Source organism: Rattus norvegicus, chromosome 4 (genome assembly GCF_021556685.1).
Source record: "Rattus norvegicus strain SHRSP/BbbUtx chromosome 4, alternate assembly SHRSP_T2T, whole genome shotgun sequence".
NCBI lineage: Eukaryota > Metazoa > Chordata > Mammalia > Rodentia > Muridae > Rattus > Rattus norvegicus.
The window spans coordinates 141,428,795-141,449,039 of record NC_141537.1 but is presented as its reverse complement, the minus strand read 5'-3'; positions in this window follow the sequence as shown (position 1 = coordinate 141,449,039).

Here is a 20,245-nt window from a genome sequence, read left to right as displayed (position 1 = left end):
TTATAGATTCTAAAGTGGTTCCACATTTTCTACATGAGGAAGCTATGCTACCTCTCTGTGGTTTGTAGAAGAGCTACTAAAACCCAAACCAAGCTATGATGACAGGGACCTACGGTCTTAGCACTTAGTAGGTGGAGGAAGTGGGGTGGGATCAAAAGATCAAGGTTATCCTCTGCTATACAGTAAGTTCAAGAGCAGTGTGAACTCTCTCTCTCTCTCTCTCTCTCTGTCTGACTGTCTGACTGTCTGTTTCTCTCTCTTTCTGCCTCTCTCTCTGCCTCTCTCTCTGTCTGTCTGTCTCTCCCTCTGCCTCTCCCTCTGTTTCTCTGTCTGTTTCTGTCTCTGTCTCTGTCTCTGTCTCTGTCTCTCTCTCTCTCTCTCTCGGTGTGTGTGTGTGTGTGTGTGTGTGTGTGTGTGTGTGTGTGTGTGTGTACTCTCAGGTGTGCACAAATGTTTCTATAAATAGAATTTGAGGGGTAAAGAAGTAATAGAGGCTACCGAACAAGGCAGGAAGTTTTGATGAGTGTAAGAACTGAGACATAACAGACCTTGTGCCTGGCCTTGAGCTTGGCTCTAGCTGTCCTGGGGAAATGCAGGGCTGGTTCTGCCCTGTCTTCTCATCAATTTCTTCCTCTGTAGAAGATTGTCTGGACCTTTGTTTTATGATTGGCTGAACAAACATACCAATGCATGAAGATCTGTGGGTAGTCATCTGGGCTGTGTTTTCTGTTGGGGAAGACATAAAAGGATGTCTGGTTCAACTGGTCAACCATAAGACTCTTGTAGAATAGTAGTTGGTGTCTATCTATTGAACCAACACAATTTTGGTGGAATATTGGCCAAGTGGACATATTTGTGTGGGGACTCTGATCTGACAGATGTCAGCTGAAGGCATCCCAGATGTGTTCTCTGGAGAGATGATATTGGCATGCTGTTCTAAGGAACCTGACCGGAAGTCAAGGTCAGCTTTTAGGCTTCAAATTGCTTTAGCTACCACTCTGGAAATACAAGTCTATCTTTGCTGCTGTACTGTCCATTTTTCCTCTTCCTGCTTTTTTCCTCCTCTTCCTTCTTATTTTAATTATAGTTCATATGAACGAGTAGATGAATTTAATTTTTAAATATTAATATTCTGGGGTAGGGCTAAGTAAATGTTATTTACAAAATACCAGGGAGTAAAGGTTTCATAGTTTAGATCTACATTGGTCTGTGTTGCATGAAAAAAATTAATGTTTTGTTTTTTTAACTGTTTATTAATCGAAAAAGCTGTTGTTAGCTACTGCAGCTTGGGAAATGGATCCCAGGTCAGGTTTGACAGTTTATTGACTTTGTATCTTTTGAATTCTTTGAGTATAGTAATTTCCATGAATTGTAGGACTATTAGGAAGTCCTGCAAACAAAGAAGGTTTGATTCTGAGAAGCTTGGTGCACATTTTGGCTAAAGCAATTTAAAGAGCCCAGTTTTGATTTGTTTTTCTTGTTGTTACCTTAGAAAACCTTTAATATGTTAATAAGAGCTTGAAAGTCCTCAGACAAATTGTTTCCAACTTTGGAAGCTTTCTCCTGAGGAATTAATCAACCGGTCTCAGGGTGTTTGGGGGCAGGGAAGGTAGAGACAAAAATTGAAAGTGATCCAAAATAAAATGACAACAAAGTCTGGGTTCCCAGGTCACCATTCTTGAAGCCATTCTGCTTTGTTTGGGAGATCTGTTCAATTAGACCCTTTTATAGCTCAAAGCTGGGAGAGAGGTACAATTAATATCCAGGGAAGAAAATAAAAAAAGAGTTAGGTGGGAAAGAAGAGGTGGGGGAAGTGTTTATGTCCCACCTGAAGGCATTTTCTGTAAATTCCTAAACACTTTAAATTGCTTTGTTACTAACCATTAGCCTGCACAGTAACCTGTAGTCAATTACTTGGCCATTTTGATTAAAAACAATCACCCAAAACTCTCTTTGCTGCTAAGTGGTAATTTCCCCAAAGGAAAATATTACCTTAAAAATGGCTTGGTTTCAAGCTTTGGAAGGTGAAAGAAGAAAACATCTCACCTTATTGTGAAAAATAAAGGTGGGAGCTGGGGAGCTGGGGAGCTGGGTTTTACATATGTGATACAAATGAGGCTGGGACTTGGCTTCTGCTCTCCAGTCATTTGCTATTAATGAGCAGTTCTGCAGAAGAGGCACCCGTGAGCCAGTGCATTTGTGTTTGACTCTGGCCACTGCTGCTTCTGCTGAAGCAGTTAATGGAAACTTCTTCGATTCCTCATTCACACTTCTCTAGAACGAAAAAGGTAAAACAAAATTTTGTTTTATTTTTTGCAAACCTTGTTCTGGTATCTATGCTATGTGTTCATAAAATATTTTGTCCAAAGTAGGTACTACACCACCACATGCTGAGAACCCCTACTCCAAAAACTTGACCTCTCCCAATGGTCATAGTCAAACACAGACACACTAAAGTATACATTTATTTTCAGGTTTTTAGGAGATCTCTCTCTCTCTCTCTCTCTCTCTCTCTCTCTCTCTCTCTCTCTCTGTGTGTGTGTGTGTGTGTGTGTGTGTGTGTGTGTGCGTACAAACACACTTGGGTGTCGTACCCAAGGTCTTACTATGTATATGCAAATATTCCAAAGTTAAGAAAAAAGTCTGAGTCTCTAAGCAAATATTTCTGTTCCCAAGCATTTTGCATGATGGATGATCAATTGGAAATATGAATGACAAATGTAACAAGGAGACAAAGGAAGTCTATAGGCATGCACTCCAGCCTTACTTTGGTTGCTGAGGAAGTTTATGATTTTCTCCTTCGTCAGCTTTTATATCCAGCTTACTCCCCTATAAAATACGTTTTCCCACTTTGGTGACTCTGTTTCAAATAGGACAAGAGAGAGTGGTCGTAGTGCAAAGAATTTTCTCCAGCTTTGTTTGTCTACTGTTTATTCAGAAATTGATAACTTTCTCTAAGACCTTACTTAGTTTCTTATGCTTCCTTTTCATTAGCTGCAATTGGATCTAAAAACAAGACCTAGCTACAAGGGAGTGTGGAAAGCTATGTTTAAAAGGCATATTGGCTCCTCAACAAAACTGGGGGTAAGGAAATCAAAGCAGGAGGAGGAAGCAAGGAGTAGAGAGTGAATTGGATGACCAGGGAAAGACATCACCTGCCTCAGAGATACATAACTACCATTGCATGGTGGCTCTTTGGCACAAATTCATATTTGAAGGTAAGATAGGCTGACCTGGTTCTCCAACCTTTACCAATCCATAGGTTAAGAACTAAAATGGGTAGCTCTCAGTTGCTAAGAATTCTATTCCATACCAGACTCTCATTTAAGTACCTTATATTCATTACCTCATAGAGCCCTCAAAACAGCTTTGTAACCAGATACAAGAATTCTTATGCTCCTTTTGTGCATGAGGGACTTGGTGCAGTGAGGCTCTGTAATTACATCTAGGTGGTACGGCTACCAAAGGAGGCTCTCAAAGCGATTCAGAATCACGACTCAAGCTCAGCAATAGCATTTGAGATGTTTTCATAAAAAGAACGCATCTTATACTAATAGTCCAACGAATTTCAGTTCTATCTAGCATTTTGCTTCATTCCTCATTTGCTTGTTCCTCATTGTCAAATGTTAAAGGAAATTTTAAATTAGAAAATGTACTTTTTCCATATGCAAATGCGTTAACTTTATATGATAAGCAAAATATAAGTCAAAATCCATGAACTTGCATGCAGGAGTTAAAATTAAAACTTTTATAAGAAAATGTTCATGGTTTTGTGTTAGACAAAATGGCATAAATATGACATAAAAGATAAAATACATAAAGTAAATTAAAAAACAAAGTGAAATGTGTTTGTGCCAAAAGGGCATAAAGAAAAAAAGGGGTATGCTATTTATAATGCACAGTGAAGCAAGACTTTCCAAAAAAAGATAGTTGATGGACTACTTTTTACAGACTATGCAAAGATTTCTTCTGCTTTAATTAGATGAATAATCTAAGTACTCCTGTACACAGCATTCAGGGCAGGCAGTATATAGTCATGGCTGGTTTTTGTACTTGCCAACAACTCTGGCTAAAGTAGTAGTTATGGGGGGTGATTATTTGTCCATTTGTCACAAATCCTGTGTACAAATTTGTTTTGTGTAGTATCTGATAGGATGCTAAAGTCTACAGTCTAGAAACAAATTTAATATACTTTAGAAGAACTTTAAAAATTGAAAGGAATTATTAAGCTATTAAAATTTGATATTTCCTCAAGATAGCAGCTCCTTAGAAAATTGAGAATTGATTTACTTCAAGACCGAGCCCTACAACTGTCAGGCACATCAAAAAAAAAAAAAAAACCACAAGGACACTTGCTCAACTCTATTTATATTTGCTTTATTCATAATAGCTAGAAACTGGAAACAGTGTAAATGTCTCTCAAAGGAATAAATGGATAAAGAAAAAGTTATACATTTACATAATGCAATATTATTCAGCTGTTAAAAACAATGTCATGGTATTTGTAGACAAATGGAAGAAAAAAAATCCTGTGTAAGGAATACTGGGCCCAGAAAGGTAAACATTGTATATGTTCACTGATAAGTAGACATTAGCTATTAAGTAAAGGATAATCATTCTACAATACACAGACCCAATTATACATAGACTGCATGATATACAGAGCTCAAGGTGGGTGATGCATGGATCTTCCTGGAAAGGGAAAACAGACTACTTTTTCTGTAACCAGACAAGACTTCCAGTGGTGGGACTGGGACACCAACCAAGCCACAAAACCTTCAATCTTCAACCTGTTCTACCTTCAAAATCCAAGACAGAGCATTATGAGATCCAGCCATCAAAAAATGTATTTGTGTTATTCTTATGATGAAGATCATTATGAAACTCTTTTGTTTGGGTTACAAGGATGTAGCATGTTCTTTGCTGGCTTTTGCAGTTAAAAGACAATATTTTATAAGAAATTTATTCCACCACATGTTTTCTCCAGAACTCTAATTTGTCCAAAAAGATAAGCATACTTACTGTCTATGAAATTCCTACAACCTATCTAGATACTACCAAAGAAGATGTGTTCTTTTGTTTTTGTTTTTGTTTTTGTGTTTTTAATATTTTGTAATCGTGTCCTACTATGCAGTGCTGGCTGTCCATCTTTGTACTTTGGTGTGTAGTTCAGGCTGCCTGTAAATCCATAGCGACCCTTCTGTCTCTAGTTCTTAGTGCTGAGATTACAGGCTTGCACAATCATACCTGGCTGACTTTTTATTCCTGGTTGCAGAGTTCTTGGCTACAAAGCTTGAGCCTTCACAAGTTGTCATAGCACTAGGAAGTTTGTCCTCTATTTTAACTGTCATTTAGAGATAAACTTAGGCACATTAAAAATTTAAAGGGCTTGTTTTAGCAGACAGCGGTTCATGCATCAGGAATCTTCAGCCTGCAAACTGTTCTGGGCTGGGCTGGAGGCACCAGGGGGAGAAGGATTTTCTAGAAAGAACATAAAAGCAAGGAAAACAAAATGTCTGGTTAGCCAAAAGTAGAATGGTATCCATGGTTGGATCATTCCAACAAGGAATTCCTAGTTAGAGGTTAGTTTGTGCTTTCTAATTCATTACATTATCATTTAGTTATGTTCATACACTTTGTTTAGTTGTGGACTTTCGTGGAGGAAGCCAGAGTTGATTCATTGTGATGTCAATTCTTTCAGTACCATGCTAGGACATCATATAGAGCTTGAGTAGAAAAAGACCATAGAAGATAAATAGTTAAACCCTTTCACTTTACAGAGTAGAGGAACCAATGCCCATGAATTTTATAGCTTACACCATTTAAACCCACACAGCCAGCTGACTTCTTCCAGATCAGCCATTCTCTGCTCTGAGAAACAAGGAATTTTAGAGCCAGAGAGATCTGTGAGACAGTGCTACTCAAACTCTCAACTAAGGACTTGTGAAATGATTTCACAAGAAGGCCCCAGAGCTTACATTTCCTTTGATAACACAATAGCAGTTAATGGTAAGACGTTATTGAGGAGCAAGTGGATAGTATTTTTATTTCGAGTGTAATTCATAAGTTCACTTGAACTCAACTTGGAGTATTATTTTATAGCCTTTTTGTTTTTGTTGTTTATATAATGTCTATACATTCTAAAAACATGATTATGATTACCTCATCTGATCATCTTAAATATAATCATGATGTCACAATTACAATTCTAGTGTCACACCTAAAGGTAGGGAGTGCTGTGAAGTGTCTTATTCAGCCCCATTAGTAAACCAAACAGAGGAGACATTGAAGCCTTGTTTTCTTCATCCCAGCCTTGGTTGTCCTTCCCCTTTGTTTCACGGCCTTTAAAAGTTCATGAAGTCCTTGTTCTACAGTTTTCCATTTCCAGTGAAGACAAAGTTTATCAAACTCTTTACTTCATGTAGAGTAGTTCAAGAAGAGTTAAAGGCCAGAAACACCTGTGGTGAATATCCTGTTACATTTTTCCAGATCCTGTTTTGTTGTTAGATGAGTTTTAAGGTTAAATCACTTTTCCTCCTCTCCAATGGCAAGGCATTCACTAAGTTGAAATGGCAGAACAAATGAATTAAGAGCAATGAATCTTTTTCGTAGGCATGCATTTTACAAAGGATTTACCAGAAGAATCCTATAAATAATGCACAAATGTTCCCTATGCATTTTAAATATGATTCAATAGACCAAAGTATTAGTTGCAATGCGACAAACTTTTCCAATAAATTCATTGCTTGATCTTTGTCAACTAAGTTTTGTGATCCCTTGAACATCCCTGATTTGTCACCTTTGAACACTAAGATTGACCTGTTCTCAAAATAAGCGATAAGGAACAGTTTCCAATGGGATAAAGGAAATGCTGAGTATTTCTTGAACTCAAACATGAAGGCAGTTAACTGGGGCTAAGCTGGAATTCCTGGACGACGGACTACCACTCACACTGATGTTTCATTCGTTCCCACACTCGTGTGTGCCCCAAGAGACGAGTCCTTGATTTAGGCAAAGTGTAAATTGTTTTGTGATCAAATGCTTTTGCAAAAAGCATTCACTGATTCGTTTATTTATTATCATAGGTTTGACAACACGAGCATCTCTACTAAAAGTACATTCAGTTTTTGCACAGGATGAAACATTTCTGACTTTTGAATATCTCCAAATGCAGACCTTTCCCTTTTTCTTAGAGCTTGGGGCTGGATAGTTGTGAGAAGAGGGATTGGTAAAGAACAGATGGCTTCCTCCAGCCATGCATATTCATGACCGCATTTATTTCATTGTGTTGTCCCCTGGGAAATCCTATGCTTCAGCTTTGATAAGTTTCTATGGCCGTCAAATCGAGCAGTCAGAAGGCCCTCTGTCAAAATCCATGTTGCTGTAAAATTTGAAGAAAAGTATGTGAAAGCCCCTGCTTCATACTTTTGTGTCCAGTTTTCATGGCTGAGACACCTGTTACTTTGAGATCCATGACAATGTCATTGAGCATAATGAATGTTAAGTGTGGGTAGCTGAGCTGACAGGTTCCATTAGTCAGATGGTGGCATGGTATGTTTGGAATATCACTGAGCAGCACTATTTGCTAATTTCATAGGGGATATGAGACTAAAACATGTCAGATCATCTCTGACAGCATATTCAAAGTCATCTTAGCTCTCTCTGTTACTAGAGATAGAATGAGTCATGGGCTACTTCGGAAAAAACATGTTCTTTATTAAATGCCCTGTTTGATAATTTCTCTGGAAACTCTTATATGCTTTATCAAATCTTTTTGATTGGACAGAGACTTTTAAAAAGGATTAACAGCATGCCTTTTCTCCCCCAACACCCTACTTTGATGCTGATTTAGATGCTGCCCTACCCAAGCATCCAAACAGAGTTTGGTTCAAATGCTGTTCTTATTGTCTCCATTGAAGTCAAAATTCCTTTGCCTCAAACTGCATCTGAATGAGACTTTTTTTTCACTGTTGCCTGGCTTTGAGGAATATTCATGTGCCAGATTTTTCCCCATAGACATATTAAGGCCATCTATTGTGCCGGCCATCATGGCACATATCTATAATCCCAGCACTTAGGGGACAGAGGAATAGACATCTCAAGTTCAAAGTCTGTCTATATTAATAAATAGTTAGACCCTCTCTCAAACAAGCCATTAATTTTACCATTCCTACCAATCAGGTGCTTTTACTTAAAGATTTGATGTGGGAGTTAAAGCATGTGTAAAATCTGCTCACTTTGGCTAAATAGGCCAGTCATTTTTTTTAAATCCTTCTGGTAATAATTATAATGGAGTTAGTTACTCAAATAGCAGTAATATAATGTAACATTTGTTAATCACACATTGAACATTTATATAATAGCCATGGTACTAAATGTTTTAGCGGCATCTTATTTCTCTGGCAGCATTAGTAGCTACATATTGCAGGTCTGAATATATCGAGTGTCTAATACACTGTGTTAGAGACAGTGAGACTCTTATAAACAGAACGTTACTTCATTCAGATCTTTTGGTCTTTGTAAAACAGTAAGAATAATGAGAGACAGGAGGGCTCTGTGGAGTGTGTGCCTGCATGGACTTGGAAGGGCAAGTCATGTTCAGACAGGGGATCTTCACCATCCAAACCAGGAGATGAAAGCATCAGCCTCTTTTCAGAGAGGAGAATAAAGTGGACGACAGCAGCAAGCTACAGGGAGAGGGAGGAGGAAGCGGAAAGCAGCTGAGCTGTCTTTGATAATTTCACACTTCCGCTAGCATTTCCCTGGGGCTCCAACAGCAGTGGCTGCCCAGGTATTGCTCGATTCTCATGTGACCTTCATTTGGCTCAAGATTGCTTCCGTGGACCTCCATTATTTGCCACTCAAGCTAAGATTCAAACCCTTGTCTTCAGAACCCCAACCAAATCCTAAGCTTGTTCCCTGTCATCCAGTGTGTATTGCCTATCCACAGTAGAAGTCAAAGAGCCCATGGAGCAAGGCCACTGAGCAGGCAAAACATTTTAAATCCATAAAGTGAAAATATACAGAAAAAGAAATTATGTAAGGAAGGAGCTGTATAGAAAATAACTTTGGTAGAATCTTAAAAATCCTTGGGAAAATGAAAGTACTATTGAGCAATTTCATTGCAAAAAACACTCAAGATATTATGAATATGTACAGTAAAAAAGTAAAGTCATTCCCTCTTGCTCTTCCTGAACCCAGTCCTCAGGGATACCCAGTATGCACATTTAGGTGTATGTGTTTCTAGAAATCTTCTGTGTGTGAACTGGATATATGTACACAATGAGATTGTATTACAAACTTCCATTTTATTGGCATGTACCTCTTTGTATGGCATAGATACTATGCCACTTGAATGCACATAGATTTTTTTTCCTTCCAACAAAGGCTATATGGAAGGGGTGATGGAGCTCTTTTGATAGACATTCAATTGTCTACAGCTTTCTGCTTTTACACATCAGATTTCAAAAGGGAGAAACAATTCTCTTTAAAAGTGCTTTATTTGCTCCTAGTAAGACAAATTTCAGAAGCATTACTATCAATGAAGAATGTGTTCTCCTTAATCCTTCAGGGTCCGTTAAGTATGATGGATATTTAAAATACAAGTATCACTGTAGCTGGTTAGTGTGATTTTATGATCCCACAGTGCTAAAGCCATTAGAATTTTTGTAAATTTGGGTGCAATTTAGAATGGAGAGGCTAAGCGATAGTCATCACTTTTGTCTAAAACAGATGTAAAAATACAAAAAAAATCTGAGTGTCATAGGGGATTTGAGTTTACTTGCTGGGGTTGGGGATTTAGCTCAGTGGTAGAGCTCTTGCCTAGCAAGTACAAGGCCCTGGGTTTGGTCCCCAGATCTGAAAAAAAAGAAAAAAAGAAAAAAAAAGAGTTTACTTGCTGAATAATTCATCTTTGAAGTACTTTGAAGATCAACTAATAAGCAAGTATTTATTTATTGATCAGTATGAATGCCCAGCACAGAATCAGGCAACGATCTAAGATATTGTGGCTATGCTTTAAGGTTTGCCCCATGTTCTGCGACCCTGCTGAGCAGGCAGAAATACATGCACCTGACTCAGGATTTTAGATGACGGGATTTTGCATTTATAGTTTCAGGAACAGATAGAGATATAAAGAGTACACAAAGGGCAAAGCAATTCTCCAGGGGCATATTTAGAAAAAATCTGGTAATGCATTATAAAATACTGAAACTTTTTTCTGAGATTGCCAGATTTATTTACTTAAAAGCTTTGCATTTTGTTGACATTTCTCACCTTCCATGGCCATGATGAATAAAGAAATCTTGAAAAATTTTGAAGCAATATGATAGCCAAATCAAATCTTCTATATCAAAAGTCATTTAAAGGAAATTCCATTGTCAATACTTTGTGTCAAGACTAAATCTATCACCAAATACTCCAATATTATAAAAAAAAGAAGCAGAGAATACAGTATTTTTACTTTTGAAATGGAAAAAAGAGCTGAATCTGATGTTCTAGGCCAGCCAATTGGAGGCTGAGGCTGGAGGTTCATGATTTAAAGACTGCCTAGACTAGAGAATGAGTTCAAGTCTCCCTAGACCATGTGGTCAGACAGTGCACGAATATATGAAAATAAGGTATGTACTTCAGGCTTCCTGGTTGCTGCTGCTGCGGAGAGCTCGTAGGCAGCACCCCACGAGCAAACTTGAGCCTCGGGACCACAGGTAAGACCAACTTTTCTGCTGCAAGCGACCTGCCTGGTGAACTCAGGACACACAGAGGCAAAATTCCTCTAGGACCGGGCACTTCCTGTGTTTACCGGAAGTCCCAAACCTGCGGATCCCTACCCGCAGCAGCTCTCTGCTCCCAAACCCTGTGGGAGAGAGACCTCACCACTTGGTCAGGTGGGCACTCCTGAGGCTGCAGAGTAGAAGAGACCACCAACACTGCCCACCCCTGCTCACATCCCTGGCCCAAGAGGAAAATGTATACGGCCTCTGGGTTCCCGTAGAGGAGGGACCAGGAGCAGCAGGTCTGCTGCATCTGATACACCGCCAGAACCTGAAGGGACCGACCAGATAAACAGTTCTCTGCAACCAAATCCCGTGGGAGGGAGAGCTAAACCTTCAGAGAGGCAGACACGCCTGGGAAACCAGAAGAGACTGAACTCTGCACACATCTCTGACGCCAGAGGAAAACACCAAACGCCATCTGGAACCCTGGTGCACGGAAGCTCCTGGAAAGGGCACCTCAGATCTTCCTGGTTGTTGCCGCCTTGGAGATCTCATAGGCAGCACCCCGCAAGCAAACTTGAGCCTCGGAACCACAGGTAAGACCAACTTTTCTGCTGCAAGTGACCTGCCTGGTGAACTCAAGTCACAGGCCCACAGGAACAGCTGAAGACCTGTAGATAGGAAAAACTACACGCCCAAAAGCAGAACACTCTGTCCCCATGACTGGCAGAAAGAAAACAGGAAAACAAGTCTACAGCACTCCTGACACACAGGCTTATAGGACAGTCTAGCCACTGTCAGAAATAGCAGAACAAAGTAACACTAGAGATAATCTGACGGCAAGAGGCAAGCGCAGGAACCCAAGCAACAGAAACCAAGACTACATGGCATCATCAGAGCCCAATTCTCCCACCAAAGCAAACACGGAATATCCAAACACACCAGAAAAGCAAGATCTAGTTTCAAAATCGTAATTGATCATGATGCTGGAGGACTTCAAGAAAGACATGAAGAACTCCCTTAGAGAACAAGTAGAAGCCTACAGAGAGGATCACAAAAATCTCTGAAAGAATTCCAGGAAATCATAAATAAACAAGTAGAAGCCCATAGAGAGGAGTCACAAAAATCCCTAAAAGAATTCCAGGAAATCATAAATAAACAAGTAGAAGCCCATAGAGAGGAGTCACAAAAATCCCTGAAAGAATTCCAGGAAAACACAATCAAACAGTTGAAGGAAGTAAAAATGGAAATAGAAGCAATCAAGAAAGAACACATGGAAACAACCCTGGATATAGAAAACCAAAAGAAGAGACAAGGAGCTGTAGATACAAGCTTCACCAACAGAATACAAGAGATGGAAGAGAGATTCTCAGGAGCAGAAGATTCCATAGAAATTATTGACTCAACTGTCAAAGATAATGTAAAGCAGAAAAAGCTACTGGTCCAAAACATACAGGAAATCCAGGACTCAATGAGAAGATCAAACCTAAGGATAATAGGTATAGAAGAGAGTGAAGACTCCCAGCTCAAAGGACCAGTAAATATCTTCAACAAAATCATAGAAGAAAACTTCCCTAACCTAAAAAAAGAGATACCCATAGGCATACAAGAAGCCTACAGAACTCCAAATAGATTGGACCAGAAAAGAAACACCTCCCGTCACATAATTGTCAAAACACCAAACACACAAAATAAAGAAAGAATATTAAAAGCAGTAAGGGAAAAAGGTCAAGTAACATATAAAGGCAGACCTATCAGAATCACACCAGGCTTTTCGCCAGAAAATATGAAGGCCAGAAGATCCTGGACTGATGTCATACAGACCCTAAGAGAACACAAATGCCAGCCCAGGTTACTGTATCCTGCAAAACTCTCACTTAACATAGATGGAGAAACCAAGATATTCCATGACAAAACCAAATTTACACAATATCTTTCTCCAAATCCAGCACTACAAAGGATAATAAATGGTAAACCCCAACATAAGGAGGCAAGCTATACCCCAGAAGAAGCAAGAAACTAATCGTCTTGGCAACAAAACAAAGAGAAGAGAAGCACACAAACATAACCTCATATCCAAATATGAATATAACAGGAAGCAATAATCACTATTCCTTAATATCTCTCAACATCAATGGCCTCAACTCCCCAATAAAAAGACATAGATTAACAAACTGGATAAGCAACGAGGACTCTGCATTCTGCTGCCTACAGGAAACACACCTCAGAGACAAAGACAGACACTACCAAGCAAATGGTCTGAAGAAGCAAGCTGGAATAGCCATTCTAATATCAAATAAAATCAATTTTCAAATAAAATTCATCAAAAAGATAAGGAAGGACACTTCATATTCATCAAAGGAAAAATCCATCAAGATGAACTCTCAATCCTAAATATCTATGCCACAAGTACAAGGGCACCTACATACGTAAAAGAAACCTCACTAAAGCTCAAAACACACATTGCACCTCACACAATAATAGTAGGAGATTTCAATACCCCACTCTCATCAATGGACAGATCATGGAAACAGAAATTAAACAGAGACATAGACAGACTAAGAGAAGTCATGAGCCAAATGGACTTAACAGATATTTATAGAACATTCTATCCTAAAGCAAAAGGATATACCTTCTTCTCAGCTCCTCATGGTACTTTCTCCAAAATTGACCATATAATTGGTCAAAAAACGGGCCTCAACAGGTACAGAAAGATAGAAATAATCCCATGCGTGCTATCAGACCACCACGGCCTAAAACTGGTCTTCAATAATAATAAGGGAAGAATGCCCACATATACGTGGAAATTGAACAATGCTCTACTCAATGATAACCTGGTCAAGGAAGAAATAAAAAAAGAAATTAAAGACTTTTTAGAATTTAATGAAAGTGAAGGTACAACATACCCAAACTTATGGGACACAATGAAAGCTGTGCTAAGAGGAAAACTCATAGCGCTGACTGCCTGCAGAAAGAAACAGGAAAGAGCATATGTCAGCAGCTTGACAGCACACCTAAAAGCTCTAGAACAAAAAGAAGCAATACACCCAGGAGGAGTAGAAGGCAGGAAATAATCAAACTCAGAGGTGAAATCAACCTAGTAGAAACAAAAAGGACCATAGAAAGAGTCAACAGAACCAATAGTTGGTTCTTTGAGAAAATCAACAAGATAGATAAACCCTTAACCAGACTAACAAGAGATCAGAGAGAGTGTGTCCAAATTAACAAAATCAGAAATGAAAAGGGAGACATAACTACAGATTCAGAGGAAATTCAAAACATCATCAGATCTTACTATAAATGCCTATATTCAACAAAACTTGAAAATCTGCAGGAAATGGACAAATTCCTAGACAGATTCCAGGTACCGAAGTTAAATCAGGAACAGATAAACCAGTTAAACAACCCCATAACTCCTAAGGAAATAGAAGCAGTCATTAAAGGTCTCCCAACCAAAAAGAGCCCAGGTCCAGAAGGGTTTAGTGCAGAATTCTATCAGACCTTCATAGAAGACATCATACCAATATTATCCAAATTATTCCACAAAATTGAAACAGATGGAGCACTACCGAATTCCTTGTATGAATCCAGAAATACTCTTATACATAAACCACACAAAGACCCAACAAAGAAAGAGAACTTCAGACCAATTTCCCTTATGAATATCGACGCAAAAATACTCAATAAAATTCTGGCAAACCGAATCCAAGAGCACATCAAAACAATCATCCACCATGATCAACTAGGCTTCATCCCAGGCATGCAGGGATGATTTAATATACAGAAAACCATCAATGTGATCCATTATATAAACAAACTGAAAGAACAAAACCACATGATCTTTTCATTAGATGCTGAGAAAGCATTTGACAAAATTCAACACCCCTTCATGATAAAAGTCCTGGAAAGAATAGGAATTCAAGGCCCATACCTAAACATAGTAAAAGCCATATACAGCAAACCAGTTGCTAACATTAAACTAAATGGAGAGAAACTTGAAGCAATCCCACTAAAATCAGGGACTAGACAAGGCTGCCCACTCTCTCCCTACTTATTCAATATAGTTCTTGAAGTTCTAGCCAGAGCAATCAGACAACAAAAGGAGGTCAAGGGGATACAGTTCAGAAAAGAAGTCAAAATATCACTAGTTGCAGATGATATGATAGTATATTTAAGTGATCCCAAAAGTTCCACCAGAGAACTACTAAAGCTGATAAACAACTTCAGCAAAGTGGCTAGGTATAAAATTAACTCAAATAAATCAGTAGCCTTCCTCTACACAAAAGAGAAACAAGCCGAGAAAGAAATTAGGGAAACGACACCCTTCATAATAGACTCAAATAATATAAAGTACCTCGGTGTGACTTTAACCAAGCAAGTAAAAGATTTGTTCAATAAGAACTTCAAGCTTCTGAAAAAAGAAATTGAAGAAGACCTCAGAAGATGGAAAGATCTCCCATGCTCATGGATTGGCAGGATTAATATAGTAAAAATGGCCATTCTACCAAAAGCGATCTACAGATTCAATGCAATCCCCATCAAAATACCAATCCAATTCTTCAAAGAGTTAGACAGAACAATTTGCAAATTCATCTGGAATAACAAAAAACCCAGGATAGCTAAAACTATCCTCAACAATAAAAGGACTTCAGGGGGAATCACTATCCCTGAACTCAAGCAGTATTACAGAGCAATAGTGATAAAAACTGCATGGTATTGGTACAGAGACAGACAGATAGACCAATGGAACAGAATTGAAGACCCAGAAATGAACCCACACACCTATGGGCACTTGATTTTTGACAAAGCATCCAAAACCATCAAATGGAAAAAAGAAAGCATTTTCAACAAATGGTGTTGGTTCAACTGGAGGTCAACATGTAGAAGAATGCAGATCGATCCATGCTTATCACCCTGTACAAACTTAAGTCCAAGTGGATCAAGGACCTCCACATCAAACCAGATACACTCAAACTAATAGAAGAAAAACTAGGGCAGCATCTCAAACACATGGGCACTGGAAAAAATTTCTTGAACAAAACACCAATGGCTTATACTCTAAGATCAAGAATCGACAAATGGGATCTCATAAACCTGCAAAGCTTCTGTAAGGCAAAGGACACTGTGGTTAGGACAAAACGGCAACCAACAGATTGGGAAAAGATCTTTACCAATCCTACAACAGATAGAGGCCTTATATCCAAAATATACAAAGATCTCAAGAAGTTAGACCGCAGGGAGACAAATAACCCTATTAAAAAATGGGGTTCAGAGCTAAACAAAGAATTCACAGCTGAGGAATGCCGAATGGCTGAGAAACACCTAAAGAAATTTTCAACATCTTTAGTCATAAGGGAAATGCAAATCAAAACAACCCTGAGATTTCACCTTACACCAGTGAGAATGGCTAAGATCAAAAATTCAGGTGACAGTAGATGCTGGCAAGGATGTGGAGAAAGAGGAACACTCCTCCATTGTTGGTGGGATTGCAGACTGGTACAACCATTCTGGAAATCAGTCTGGAGGTTCCTCAGAAAATTGGACATTGAACTGCCGGAGTATCCAGCTATACCTCTCTTGGTCATATACCCAAGAGATGCCCCAACATATAAAAAAGACGTGCTCCACTATGTGCATCGCAGCCTTATTTATAATAGCCAGCAACTGGAAAGAACCCAGATGCCCTTCAACAGAGGAATGGATACAGAAAATGTGGTACATGTACACAATGGAATATTACTCAGCTATCAAAAACAATGACTTTATGAAATTCGTAGGCAAATGGTTGGAACTGGAAAATATCATCCTGAGTGAAGTAACCCAATCACAGAAAAACACACATGATAACACACACATTGATAAGTGGCTATTAGCCCAAATGCTTGAATTACCCTAGGTGCCTAGAACAAATGAAACTCAAGACAGATGATCAAAATATGAATGCTTCACTCCTTCTTTAAAAGGGTCACCCTTGGCAGGGAATAGAGAGGCAAAGATTAAAACAGACACAGAAGGAACACCCATTCAGAGCCTGCCCCACATGTGGCCCATACATATACAGCCATCCAATTAGACAAGATGGATGAAGCAAAGAAGTGCAGGCTGACAGGAGCCGGATGTAGATTGCTCCTGAGAGACACAGCCAGAATACAGCAAATACAGAGGTGAATGCCAGCAGTAAACCACTGAACTGAGAATAGGACCCCCGTTGAAGGAATCAGAGAAAGAACTGGAAGAGCTTGAAGGGGCTCGAGGCCCCATATGTACAACAATGCCAAGCAACCAGAGCTTCCAGGGACTAAGGCACTACCTAAAGACTATACATGGACTGACCCTGGACTCTGACCTCATAGGTAGCAATGAATATCCTTTTAAGAGCACCAGTGGAAGGGGAAGCCCTGGGTCCTGCTAAGACTGAACCCCCAGTGAACTAGATTGTTGGGGGGAGGGTGGCAATGGGGGGAGGATGGGGAGGGGAACACTCATAAAGGAGGGGAGAGGGAGGGGTTAGGGGGATGTTTGCCTGGAAACTGGGAAAGGGAATAACACTCGAAATGTAAATAAGAAATACTCAAGTTAATAAAAAAAAAAAGAAAGAAATGTACTTCAGCTTGCTCAGCATGAACAAGCTTAGATTTTCCCCAGTATAAGAAAAAAGTGCAACAAAGTGCCCTTAAAAGCACATCATGACTACACTTTCAGCAATGCCTTCTAAAAGTTCAATATTTGAAACAGATGTATATTATTCCTAAGAAAGGTTTTCTGTCCCCGAATGTCTAAATGAAGTTTGTTGTTACTTCCTGATGGATCCATCAGATTGGGTATTTTATTGCATGTGTGCACCTGTGCCTCTGTGTGCTCAAGTACATATGTGTTTATCTGTGTGTATGCACGTATGTTCAGGTGTGCGTGCAATGGCCTGTGTGTGGAGATGGGAAGATAACTCAAAAAAGTTGGTTTCACCCTCTGTAGGATCTGTGCATCAAATTTAGGGTTCTGATCTGCGCACAAGCACCTCTATCCACTGAGCCATCTCTCCTGACTAGGACCAGAATGTTCCTTGTAACAGCTATGGCTGGCTAACACCATGATAGAAGCTTCAGGTAGGCTGAAAATTTCTCCCATAGGTCTTGCGTGAAGTGTTTAACAGGTATGGGTTCCATAGCTGCTAAGTTCAAGCCAGGGCTGTATGCTGGGACTAATTCCAAAACCTGAGTTCTCTATAGCACAGCACTGGACTTATTTTGATGGCATCTTCTAGATGTTTGCACTACCTCAGCTCAACCAAAACATTACTTCCTGAATATTTTTCCTAAATCAATAAGTTTTCCATCGTTTATTTCTCCTAAGCACTTCAATCCACAAAACATTTTTCCTCCAAACAGAAGTCAGACAGATAACTACTAAAAAACCTACATCCTACTCGTTTATTTAATTATATTAAAAATGGCATAAATGCCACACATTTTACCATGTAATACTATTCTCAGGTTTTTCTTTATTGTACCTTTTTTTTTTCTTGAATGTACATTCATTAGTTATTTCTACGTTTGGGGTCCAGGATGTGTAACAAGAAGATTTACATTTTATTCACCATTGGCACAAATTAGTGTGTGGAAGGAGACACTGAGGCAATAGGGGCAACTCCTATGGAGATGGGATATAGCAGGAACTGTGCTTTTAGAGACAGTCCTAACAAATATAATTTGACAACTAAAAGTGTCAGTTGTGTGAAGGCATCCGTGTAGGGAGCTTGTGACATGCCGCGCCTCAAAGATGGTGCTGGTTTCCGCCTTCCACCCTCCCAAAGGTGAGCACTCCTTGTGATAAACAAGTCCTTATTTGGCTATTCCTGCTTGGCTTGCTAAGTTCCGCATAGTGACAACCTATCTGCGCGACCCACGTTGTACGTTGGGGTTGGTTGGCCTTGGGTACTTAAACTGATGTAGGGCGTTCCCCGGGATAGTAATAGTAGTAGTAGTAGTGGTAGTAGTAATAGTAGTAGTAGTAGTAGTAGTAGTAGTAGTAGTAGTAGTAGTAGTAGTAGTAGAAGAAGATTGTATCAAGGTTCCTGAATAAACTCTTGAAGAAGATCTCTGGTCGTGTCTTCCTTGCTGGTCGAGGTTGGTCGCGACACATCAGAAGTCGCTGTTGGCAGTAAAGTCTTGCTATCATGGTCTTTTCTCACTTGACTACTCTCATTTGTAAAAGGGTGACTTTCTGCCTTCCTGTCTTTCATTAGCACATGATTACACTGTATTAAATGATAGGATGCACCATGTTCCTTCATGATGTCATGTAATTCATGCACATTCAACCCCTCCCCAACTGGCTTTTTTTTTATCCCCTCTCCCTTCCCCAGTAACCTTCCCTTCTACTTCCCTGTCTTTGCATATATTTTAATCTAAGTTTTATAAATGGAAGGAAAAGTGATACTCAACTTTTTTGGGGTCCCACTTATTTTGGATAACATGATAACACTCAGTTTTCTTTTTTTCTTATGATGGTATACTGCAATACTGTGTGCGTGTGTGTGTGTGTGTGTGTGTGTGTGTGTGTGTGTGTGTGTTCTTTTTCCTTTCCTCTGTCAATGATCTCTACATAGTCCTTTGGCATGAATATTGCCCATAGTGGGGCAATAAATATGTACACCGATATCTCTGTGGTATACTGGCTTAGACTCACTTAAGTGACCAGCTAAGAACCTTCTAGCTGACTCATATGACATCTCTATTTTTAATTTTGAGAAACTGCTAAGATCCCTCATAGCTGCATGAATACACATTCTCATCAACAATATACCAGGATAATCACTTCCTGGAAACCATTTGTTTCTTTTCTTAATGGTAGTCATTCTGAATGGGGTGATAAAGAATCTGGGTGAGTTTTGATTCACTTTCCCCTAATAGCTAAGAATATTAGCTATTATTTCATGCATCTGTTGTCTATTTTTGCTTGTTTTGAGCCTCTCTCTTCAACTCGTTGGCCCATTTATTGACATGATTGTTTTGGGCTGCTTAATTTATTAATCACCTATCAAATGTATAGTTGCCAAAGATTTGTCTCCTGCTTTGTAGACTGACTCTTTCCTCTGCTGGTTATTTCCATTAGGGGATAATGGTTTCTTTTTTCTTTTCTTTTCCTTTTTTTTAAGGAAATGAGGCTTATCTATTATGATTTGTACTAATCGGTGAAGTTTGCAATTTAAATTCATTTAGTCATTCAATTATCATTATCACAGTTACTCACACTATGGAAAGTCAGTGGCATGTGTTGTTCCAAATGCTTTTTAAGAGTTTCCATGCTGAGTAATGAAGGGGTCAAGCTTAAGTTACAGGGTGATGCCTCCTCATCAGCGGAAGCTATGGTTGTGCACAGCTATTTGTCTTCCTGTAATCAAAGTTATTTTTTTCCCTTTGGAAAACTCACCTAGAAACATTATTCAAGAAACCTATAATAAAGTATAAAGCTTTTCTTTCCGAAAATTAATCTTCAACACCATGGAACAGACAAAATGAAAATGAATTAAA